The sequence below is a fragment of the Camellia sinensis genome, chromosome 10 (genome assembly GCF_055761805.1).
Source record: "Camellia sinensis isolate YWXY chromosome 10, ASM5576180v1, whole genome shotgun sequence".
Taxonomy (NCBI): domain Eukaryota; kingdom Viridiplantae; phylum Streptophyta; class Magnoliopsida; order Ericales; family Theaceae; genus Camellia; species Camellia sinensis.
In genome coordinates, this window is record NC_138970.1 from 10,882,034 (window position 1) to 10,894,464 (window position 12,431).

A 12,431-nucleotide genomic window follows, 5' to 3' on the forward strand; every position below is an offset into this window, starting at 1 on the left:
TATCACAAGGACCATGGCCATGATACTAATAGTTGTTATGCACTGAAGGACCACCTAAAGGGGTTGGTACAAGACGGTCGGCTAGCTCAACATGTCCGAAAGAACAATCCATCGAACACGATAGCCCTACAGCCGGATTCACCTCCACTTGGTGTAATTCACATGATATACAGCTTACCGTCGTCAGCCGAGGTACATACAATTCAGTTGCAACCTAGCCTACCCAAGCCAATCACACCAGCCAAACGGCCCCCACGAAACTGGCAGAATTAGCTTCGATGACACCGACTTAGATGGAGTAACTCTCCCCCATGCTGATCCCCTCATCGTCGAGCTATGCGTGAACAGATTCGGATCTGTTACTGGCCAGTTGAGCGTGTTCTCATCGATCAGGGAAGCACCTCAGAAATAATGTATTACAAGACATTTGTTAAACTCGGTTTCACTGATTCGGATCTGTTACCGGCCGATTACCCATTATTCGGCTTCAATTCCAACCCCGAGTATCCCTTGGGTAAGATCACACTACCAGTACGAGCGGATACCAGATCAATAGACGTGGAATTTATAGCCGTCAAGCTCCCGTCACCATACATTCTTATCATGGGGAGGACTTGGTTGCATACTATGCTGGCTGTGGCAAGCACTTACCATCAACTACTCTACTTTCCAACTGAGTATGGCATTAAGCAAATATGAGGTTCTCAGAAATCGGCTCAGGCATGCTATCTTATCGTTGCTGCAAAGAGGCTAAAAGAATTGGAACTAAACTCAATTGAAACACCAGACCGAGAGAGCCTCGAGGACATTGGGAAAATCCACAGCAAAAAGGAAACTGAAGATTTTGATCGGATCGAAATCAATGAGGGTCCAGACAGATTCTTCATGATCGACACTTCCCTCAACGAAGCTGATAAACGCGAGTTGGTATCATTCTTACTCGGTAACCATGACGTGTTTGCATGGACACCATATGAGATGCAGGGGATGGATCCAGTCATGGCCCAACATCGTTTAAACGTCAATCCAAAAGTCAAACCAATCATTTAGAAAAGTTGACGGTCAGTCACGGAGCATGCATCGACCGTTGTTGATGAAGTTGACAGATTGATTGATGCCAGGGAAATTTGTGAAGTCATTTATCCCACTTGGCTATCCAATACCGTGGTTATAAATAAGAAAAATGGATCTTGGCTCGTTTGTGTCGAATTTAGGGACTTGAACAGGGCTTGTCCGAAGGGTTGTTTTCCTCTTCCTAGAATCGACCAACTTGTAGACGTAATGGCGCATCATCAACGCATGAGCTTCTTGGATGCCTACAGGGGTTATCACCAAATTACCATGCATCCGGAGGATCAAGGAAACACCGCATTCCTCACCCCAAGGGATTGCTACAAGGTCATGCCCTTCGGATTGAAGAACGCGGGGGTAACTTACCAGAGGCTAGTTACCACTATGTTCAAGGAACAACTCAGCCGCACCATGGAAGTATACATCGATGACATGGTGGTGAAATCCAAGGAAAAGTGCCCCTATCTAGCCGATTTAGCAGAGACCTTCGACATTCTACGAAAGTACAAAATGAAACTGAACACCTTCAAATGTGCATTCGGCATCGAACCTAGCAAATTTCTCAGCAATATTGTCAACCACCGCGGAATAGCAGCCAACCCGAGGCAAATCATAGAAATTCTAAAACTCAACTCCCCTCAGTCAGTCAAAGAAGTTCAATAGTTGATAGGGATGGCTGCCGCCCTCAATAGGTTTATTAGTCGTTCCTCAGATCACTGCCAACAATTCTTTCACACACTTCGGCAGGGCAAAGTCTTTGAATGGACTCCCAAGTGCCGGGCCACGCTGGACAGCTTGAAAGCTTATCTCCGATCAGTACCATTCTTGGCAACCCCATCGGCAAACGATCCGCTTATCTTGTATCTGGTGGTATCCGACCGGGCAGTCAGTGTCATGCTACTAAAAGAACAACTCTAGAAGCAGCGGCCAATTTACTATGTAAGCAAGGCAATGGTCGACGCCGAAACACGATATCTACCACTAGAAAAGCTCATTCTTGTTCTCATGGTGGGTACATGAAAGTTGATGCACTAATTTCAGGCTCACTCCATAGGGGTATTAATGGACTATCCTCTCCGGTCAGTGCTCCATAGCGTGGAAGCATCAGGGCGAGTCTCGAAATGGGCTTTGGAACTCAGCCAATATGATATCCAGTTTTTGCCTAGAACTGCCATCAAGGGGCAAGTGCTCGCCGACTTTGTAGCCGAGTTCACGGGATGCTGTGCCAATTTCAAGTTCGATCAAGTGCAACCTAAACCTGACTGGCGAATATATGTTGGAGACATTTGGCAAATGTATTATGATGGATCATCCAACCAACGTAGCAGCGGGGTAGACGTAGTAATCATGACCCCTGATGGGGCAATAATCGACCAGGCAGTCAAACTGGGCTTTGATGCATCAAATAACGAAGCCAAATTTTGTAACGCACTTCACTTTGGTGCACGACGGTTACTTGTTTGTTGTGACTTGAAATTAGTCATCAACTAGTTGAAAGGGGAGTATGCAGCTAAAAATGACCGCATGGCCGCCTACATGAAAATGGCAAATTCCTTGCTCACAAAATTTGATCACCACTAGTTAAATTAGATAACTCGGGATCAGAACACACATGTGGATGCCCATACTTGCCTAGCCTCCGCTATTAACTCAGAAATCAGACGAACAATCGAGGTGGGGTTCATCCTAGAGCCGAGCATCACCTCTTCTGAACTAGTTCAAATTAACATCACTGAACTAGGACCAAGTTGGATGGACCCTATCGCTGTATTTCTTTCCTCAGAACAGCTCCCAACGGATAAGAAAGAAGCCCACAAGATATGAAATAAAGCCCTGCGATACTATTTGGATCCACAAGGAAAGCTTTACAAAAATTCTCTCTCTAGGCCGTACCTAGAATGTGTCCACCCAGATAAAGCTGAGCAACTCTTAGCTAAAATACATGAAGGTAGCTGTGGTGCCCATTCTGGAGGGCGCTCATTGGCCCACCAAGCTGTAATGCAGGGGCATTATAGGCCCACCATGCAAACAGATGCCAAGAACTACATAAAGAAATGCGAACAATGCCAAAACTTTTCCCTTTTAACTCATCTACTAGCCGAACAGTTAAACTCCATTACTAGTCCTTAGACGTTCGCTCAATGGGGACTTGATATCGTCGGACCATTATCGCGGGCTCCAGGGAATAAGCGATTCCTGATCGTCGTAACAGATTATTTTACTAAGTGAGTTGAAGCAGAGGCATTAACACATATTCGAGATGTCGATGTTAGATGTTTTGTACGGAAAAACATTATAACACAATTCGGTATACCGAGAGCACTTGTCTCCGACAACAGCACCCAATTCGATTCCGGCGTCTATCAGGAGCTATGCAACACATGTTATCCGGCCCTACTTTTCCTCGCATGGCAGGGTATCAGCAGCAGCTTGCCAAGTCATATAACCAGCACGTGCAGTTGTGTCGTTATACACCTAGAGAACTGGTCCTAAAGAAAGTGCTTCTTGCTACTAAGAATCCGACGTATGGTGAATTAGGCCCCAATTGGTGATGGGCCATCCCTCTGCATCTATGACAGGATGACCCTCTACATCAAAGACTTCGTCCATAAAAAAAGGGCTCATGCTTTTTGGGGACTGGGACATAAAAGGTGGTCAAGAACTGATTATGAACGAAGCTCCATACATCATAGTGGCCCATCGATCTCTCCACGTCTGAATGAATGAGGTCTAGACGAAAGTATAAATTTCCCAAGAAGAGAGGAGCCAAGGAGATCTGATTGTCGCTGCAAAGTTTGACAACAAGGGAACACTAGAGGATTGATGCTCCCAGCAGGGTTGTTGGGGAGGACAAAAAAGTAGATAAAATAGCTACCAAAAGTGGCCAGGTACAAGTTGCCATGGTAGCCCAACCCAACTATTAACTCGCGACTGTCTTCAGTAATGTCAACCACAACAGGTGGCATGTCCTTGAAAAAATGCTTCAACCAAGAGAGGTATGTGGTCTTGTCCCTCTTGGGCTTCTCTTGAAGCAATTCCCTAGTCCTCAAATCATGCCAAAAGCCATCCTTTCGTGCCTCTCGAAAGGCACCTTGAAGAGCAGTGATAGCAGTCTGTTCTACAACAGTCAGGGACACGGGATTAAAAAGGAAGTCCCCACGGGTGCTCAGCCGAAGGAAACAGCGACGTCTTCAAGGGTTAGGGCTATCTCTTCCCAAGCCAACACGAAGGTGTGAGTGTCACGGCTCTAACGGGAAACAATCATATGACTTTGCAGAGGGACCAGTCATCAACCCAAGCCATCGTCTGCAATAATGTCATCAACCTAGAGAGACCAGTCTGCTGGAGGACCCGAGTGAGTACGGTAATAAATGTATGAATGAGGAAAATGACCGCGCTCTACACGAAATCGCAGCACGGATGCTGGGTTCACCATGTCAGCATCATCCAAAGAGGCCTCACCAAAATGGAGTAGAGGCTTTTCTAGGGAAGGGGCATCAGGAACAAAGGAATCAACTACCTTCCAGAAAGGGTCGGCAAGTCCCACAAAATATGGGGTTCTCCTCCACTTAGTATTGGGTGGGACAACCCTGTCGGGCAGAAACCTGGAGGTAGCCATGAAAGAGAATAAAGAAAGAGAAGAAAAATGAGACAAGAAAGTGTATTGTGGCAGGAGTACGGGACTAGTGGACAAGTGGCAAAAAGGCGCCAACACGGCTCCTTAGGCCCATCATGACTATCAATCAAAAGGCACATTTTCAGAGCCATTATGACTTTGTAGAAAACTAACGCAACTTCGGACCTAACCGACAGGTTACTTGCTGATGTCATACACGCGCTGGAAACAAGGAGCGTGTCCCCCACGCGCGTAGGGGGCAAATGTAGAGGGTCAGAAATTAAACCCCAAATTAAGTATGGGCCAAAGTGCTGATGTCATCCTTCTGAGACGACTAGGAATAAAAAGAGAGCATGGGCTAAAGCCCAAGGGAAGTTGACCAATAGTGGGCCGAAGTAGGTCTAACCCACCAAGGGTCCAAACAGACTCCAGGAAGGAAAATTTCTAAGTCAAAGTTGCAGAGGGAACACTTGCAATTGTCAAGTTGTTGAGGCACTTTGTCTCAACGCTGCCATTGCCCAATAATGTCGGTTCAGCCACAACATGAAGTTGCTCACGGAAAGAGAAAACTGAAGCAACTAAGTTACAGAGGCGACACTTGCGACGGCCAAGTTGCGGAGGTACTTTTTCTCAGCGCTGCCATTCCAAGTATTGTCAGTTCCGTCGCCATCTAGAGTTGCCGTGGGAATGAGAGAACCGAAGCAACTATGTTGCAGATGCATTACTTGCAACACACAAGTTGCAGAGGTACTTTGTTGGTGCCACAGGAAATGACTGTTGTAGCAACTATAGGCACCGTACCCAACTTGTGGAGGGAGCATCCCGCCAATGTGAAAACAACATTTGGGAAAATGTTCTCTGCTGCAAGTAGAGGCTAATGCTTGGCGCTGATAGCAGGCCCCAAGGCATTACTAGCCTAGGGTTGATAGCAGCCCCCAAAGTTCATTACATTGGCGTTGATAGCCAGCCCCAAGACTTACAGGTTGGAGTTGATAACAGGCCTAGAGATACCAATTTACTGCTGTAACCCTGCGAAGATGGGAGCAGGGCAGCCTGGGCACAAGGGACTCCCTTTCCATTTACCCAGGTGACGAACCTGCCTTAGTCGCACAGGTAGGACTAACGAAGCCCCTTTGGGCTTGGTACTAAGGCATATCATGGCTGATAGCAGGCTCGGCTGTGGCCTTTGCCCTGGAAAGCTGGGGAGTTTGTGGTTAGGTGGCTAAGCTTTGAGGCTTCGCTGAGGTGGGTATGAAAATAGTCAATAGTAGACTAATGGAGTCCTGAGAATGCACGTACTGGACAAGTAGAACTGAGAAGGCAAGTGCAGTAGCAAGGTTTACCACTACAAGTGCACTTGCAGAGGCTCAAAAGGAGTTGTAGCGCCAAACACCTATCGCAACTACACTTGCTGAGGCTAAAAAAAGGTAGTTGCGGAGGCAAATAGATAGTACATGCAGAGGGACACATGGCACCTTCAGTCTGGTGGCTCAAGGCAGAATATTCCATGTTATCCTCTAGGACACATGTCCTCTCTCTATTTGGCCACTTGGTATCCTCTTGGTACCAAGGAAAAGCCTATAAATAGGACTCATTTCCCAAGGTTCAAGAGGAGGAATTTTGGGGATTTGGGGGAGATGTTACCCATTTGTGCACTGCCATCCATTTCTTCTTGAGCTACCTGCTTCACCCTCACCTAGCTGCACACTCTCCAACTTCTAGACAGTTGTTATTGCTCATTCTTCAGCCATTCCACCATTGTTGGACCATTAGCATAGTTTTGCCTCTCTAATCACCTTCCTAACCTTGATCTCCCCTACATTTTCTGGTGACTCTGCTGGGGAGGCTGCTTTGTTGATGGTTCAAACCCGTAGTGGTTTACACACTTCACTGGAAAAAATGACAAAGGATGAAGTTCAGCAACTCCCACGACAGCAAGGTTCTTCCAATGGCGAAGAAGCACATGTGGAGGACCATGACCACAGTGTTGTGGTTGAGGCAGTCCAGTCACCCCAGGATATGCAGGGAGAGATCCTAGCAACTTTGCAAACTCTCGTTGATGGCGTCAAGACCAGCTCCAGCACAGGCACCTCCGCCGGTAACAGTCCCAAACCTAGTGCGTAACCTGCTCCCTAGGAATCAAGCTCCGATCCAAGTGCCTCTAGTGGTACCCCAAGCGAGCGATACGACTGCTGGTTTAGCTACCCAGGAGCAGACTAGACCATTCCTGCCCACTCACTTTGTTACCCAAGCCGATGTACAAGCTATGCTCGAGCCAGAGTGCAACAAGAAGCAATTACCATCTCTCCCCTACCCAGATGTGAAGCCCGCATACTCCCAGGAGATATTGGTTATGCCATACCCAGCTGGGTATACAATACCCAAGTTCAAGAGAAAGCTACAACCCTCATGATCAGCCGAGATGTCCAAAAGGAAGGTGAGGATATAGTAGACTATGTCAAGCAATTCCAAGATAAGGCTAGTGACTATCATGAGCCAGGGGATGTGGCCCACTTACTCAGCATATGTATGGAGGCTGCCATGCGCGACTATAAAATTTTCTTGGTGAACCATAATATGCCAACCTTTAAAGCCTTGGTTGAGGCTGCTAGGAACCTCAGTACCACTGGCACTCTGCATAGATCTCGCGACAGTCACCGCTACTCCCGTAGTAGCAGAGTTATTGCGGTAACCTCTGGAAGAGGGAGCCGCTCACAAGGGGAGGTGTCATCCTCTCGAAAGAGGAATAGTTATGAGGACAAAAATCCATATCCTTGCAGCCTTGAGAATGTTAAGGCCTTCGTTAAAAAATGGGTAGCCGATGGTGAACTTACTTTGCCTCCGGTTAATGTCCCTCCAACCAAAAAAGACAAAGAAAGCCTAGATTATTGTATCTATCACAGAGCCACCAGACACCCTACTAGGGATTGTTGGACTTTGAAAAGTATCTTCAAGATGAAAGTTGACGCGAATGAGTTGAAGTTCAAAGATGCCAGTAACTGTGATATGAGGAAGGACCCTTATCCTAATCTTAAGGAGAACAGGAAGAATGTACATTTGATTGGCTCACTTGGGCCTGTGTGCGATCAAGTGAACATGGCATCCTACTCGAGTAAGTTAGAAGAAATTACAACTGGCTAGCTCCCCGAAACAATACCTTTAGAGGCAAAACTCGCAGAGGATACTCATGCTCAAGCCTTGCAAAATTTTGTCAAGTTTCGTACCTTCTTTGACCAACGGGGGCTGAGTCAAGCTGCCATGTTGGAAGCAACAAAGGCCCTCATCAACATCTCTAAAGTGCACCATACTGAAGTTGCTGAGGCTAAGGAGTATATGCCTCGGCGCATCCAGGAAGATTATGGGGCCATTACTTTTTCAGAAGCAGACAAAGCATACCCATTTCCTCATAACCGTCCTCTTTTTGTTAACACTTACGTCAATGACGTGGAGTTAAAGCGTGTTTTCTTTGATGACAGAGCATCCATAAACATCATCACTACCGACACCTTTGCGAAGGTTGGCATCCTACAATCCAAGATGGTTTGCAAACACATTACGGTGACGGGTTTTGGTGGTGAGAAAAGGGTTACTATTGGCTATGTTGTAGTGGACTTAGCAGTTGGCGAGATCCGCTCTACCACTAAGTTCCATGTGATTGAAGTGGACACAAATTACCACATGATACTTTGCAGGATTTGGATGCACTGATATGGGGCTATCCCATCGAGTTATCACTAATGCGTAAAGGCAAAGTTGGGAAAGCGCATAGTGACCATAAATGCATCTGAAAAGCTATTTGGAGTAGAAGAGGCACACTATTCTGATGCAGTCTTCTTTACCGTGTTGTCAACGGATGAAACTCCAAGGACTAGTAAGGTTGTAGGTGTAAAATTGCCAAATGGGAAGACATTCGAGATACAGAGGCTGCTCTTGAAAGCAGTGGGCAAAAGAGGAGCAGTAAGTCCACGAGTCCTCCGCCCAAGATTGTTAAGGTGCGCGAGGGCGGCATGACAATTTACTACCTACGATGGTCTTAGGGCCCAGACTTCATACCTTGGGAGGATGGCCTCGAGGCAAATAAACGTGATGGCAGTAAGTCCCAAGATGGGTTGGTGGAGATGCCTGAGCTCACCCCTGAATGTATGCAAGATAGACCCAAATCGCAGTAGGAAGTACTTGTTAAGGTTAACCTCAGTGACTTACCAGGGCAAAGCAAGCCCGTGTTTATCAGCGATACAATGGCTCCAGCAGCTAAGGCAAAAATGACAAAACTACTAAAGTGGTACAGTGACGTCTTTGCTTGGACATATGATGAGATGCCTGGTATTGACCCATCCCTTGTCACTCATCATCTGGGCACTTTTCTCAACTCTAAGCCAATCAAGCAGCATGCTTGAATGTATCACCCTAATCTTGAGGCAAAGATTAAGGAAAAGGTAGAAAAGTTACAGAGGGCCAAGTTCATTGATCGTGTACAGTACCCAACTTTGCCAGCAAATATTGTGCCTGTGAAGAAGAAGAATGGCCAAATCAAGGTCTGCATAGACTTTCGCGACCTGAACAAGGCATGCCTAAAAGATTTGTTTCCATTGCCCCATGCTGACACACTTGTCAATTCTACTGCGGGCCATTAGATGTTCTCCTTCATGGATGTGTTTAGTGGTTATAACCATATCAAAATGACACCAGAAGATGCAGAAAAGACAGCTTTCAAAACGCCCTTGGGAGATTTTTTCTATACGGTGTTGCCCTTCAGTTTTGTGGAGGCCGAATAAAATCAACTAAGAAGAGGCCATGGCATTTAATCGACATCAGGCCAAAGGTAATTCGGCCTTGACTAGGGGCTCACGAAGTTGAATAAACGAATCGGCCATATAATGAGCCGAATAGGAGGCAACACTTACTTGGATGGCCGGCTAAGTTACTACGTGTGAGATCAAGAGTGGGCCCGACCCTTGGGCCCACTTGTAATATAAAAGGGGAGGAATGTCTGCCAAAGGAGGTATGTGAAAATTTACAAGATTACTTGAGATAGAATTAAATTTGAGAGGATATCGAATTGTCTGTCAGAGTGCTAATTCTGGCAACCCCGACCGAAGTGTTCATTCATTTTTCAGGTAGCAATCAGAGGATCAAGAGCGTCTAACTGGATCCAAGTGTATTTCCAAACCACTTACCACAATTGGTGCTATCTGTGGGAATACTCAAGTGCATCCATGGCAGGTGTGACAGATGATTCTTCAATAGTTGCTGACGATGTTACACCAAGAAATGACATTATTGCAAGAAACATGCTTGGACCGGAGAATATCACCACGTGACGGGCTTTAACTTCGACTCAGTAGCTCAAACTTCACCCTCAACTTCTGGGCAGAAAACTGTGTAGACGATCATGGATCAAGCAAAATGAAACGAACAGCATCTAGAAGATATGATGGCTGAGAACGAGAGTTTACGTAAGGGATCGGCCCTAGAGTGAGCCAAATCCCAACACGACGCATGCCATGACTGGGGTCAATCCCCAAAAAAGAAGAACGATGATCGATGACGTCGACTTCGAAAACATGATAATGGCAGCAATTCTGACTCACCATCTCAGGAACCTAGAAAGAAGGGGCTAGTTGATGCATCCAACTTGTCCGAAGGAAGTCCATATGTATGACACAAGCGAGGGAAAGCAAGTGATGATTCGGATGAGGACGATAGGAACAACCCTGTTGCCTAAAAAGTTGAAAGCACCAACATTCACCTTATACGACAGAAAATCTGATCCCACTGACCACATTCGTCATTACAAACAAGTGATGACGTTGCATGCTGATGATGAAGCTCTCATGTGTCGAATGTTTCCAAGTAGCCTGGGACCGTATAAATTGGAGCTGGCGTCAATAAGAAGCTTTCATCAACTCCAAAAATCCTTCAGGGCAAGATTCATCACCAACGAAGTTCAGCCAAAGCAAGCTGACTCTCTCTGGGTAATGCAAATTAAACCAGAAGAGACCCTTAGTGAGTATTCGACGCTATTGGGAATGTTTCAACTTGGTGGAAAATGCATGCTATGATTCCATGGCCATTACCGCATAAGATGGGATTACACCCTGATAGTCTTCTTCGTAGTTCGTTGACCAGACGACCTCCCAAGACAGTCTGGGTGCTAATGAAGAAAGTTGAAAAATACTATTAGTGCACGTCAAGGCCGGACGGAAAGTTGTAAAATCGGCACCATCTGGTCTGGTTTAGCTTATAAGTGTTGTGCCATCAACGAGGCAAATGTGGATATACCAGATGATATTATAGCCATCGTCATTGAGAAAAAAACAATTAGACCAGCAGAACTTTCATCATTCCTGCTCCTTAAAGGAGAGTTATATTTTCGTGGTCCCAACAACCTGCTAGCAAGGTGCGTCGGTAGACAAAAAGCAACTTACAAACTCAAGCAGATCCATGCCAAGTCCTGCGGAGATGGGGATATCAGTCTATACTGACGGATGTAGAGGCAAGGGTATTACTGGCCAAAGATAGAAAAAGAAAGTACTGAGTTGCAGAGGCAATGTGCAAAAAGTCAGTCACATCCTGAGGAAGAGGAAACCCATCTCTTAAGCAGTGAAGAATAGAGACAACCATATATTGACTACCTTGGAAATGGCATACTGCTTGAGAACAAAACCGATGCAATCAGAGTTAAGAGGCTGGCCCATCGCTTCTTCCTTGACTAAGGCAAGCTGTACCGCAGAGGCTTTGAAGGGAAACCTCTAGTATGTTTATCAAAAGAGGAGGGAAATGAAGTGCTAAGCGAAGCTCACAAGACAAAGCATCAAGGAGGCCAATGATTATATGGACATCTCATTCACCTCGGCTACTATTGGCCTATAATGGAAGAAGATGCCAAAACCTTTGTAAGAAGATGCCAATCCTACCAGAAATTTGGGAACTTGATACAAACACCAGCAGTTGAGCTGTACAACATCAAGACTCCTTACCCATTTCACACTTGGGCATTTGACTTGGTAGGTCCAATAGCGCAGCAATCCAAAGGTCACAGATGGATACTTGCAGCGACAGAAGTTAACACCAAGTGGGTAGAGGCTATACCAATAAGAAAAGTAGATAGGGCAGGAGTGGCCAACTTTATCAAGGAAAACATAATCTGCAGGTTTGGCATACCCAAAGTAATTTTGCCTAACAATGGAACTCCCTTTGTGAATCGCCATGTGGGAAGATTCTTGGACACTTATCAGATCAAGCACCACAAGTCTACCCCGTACTACCCGCAAGGGAATGGACAAGTTGAGGCAACCAACAAAACCCTCATCTGATTATTGAATAAAATGATGTATGATGCAGGGGGGCTCATGGTCCGAACAACTCCCCGTAGCACTCTCGGCATATAGAACGTCAAAAAGGAAGCCAACTCAGGCAACCCCATTTCCCCTAGTATATTGGTCTGAAGCTGTGTTACCAGTTGAGTTGACAGTACACTCAGCAAGAATGGCTATGTTAGCACGCTTAGTTCCAGACAGCAAAAAGAACAACATAGAGACAGCCGAAGAAAAAAGGGATCGGGCCTCGCGGGCAATGGAAAAGTGTCATTATTCCATAGCTCGCGCCTACATTCAGTCTGTTCAACGCAGGGAGTTCATGGAGGGGAACTTGGTATGGAAGACAGTGGACGCAATCATGTGGGGGAACCAATCCCTAAGTTCTCACCCAGATGGGAAGGCCCCTACAAAGTTGTTTAGGTATG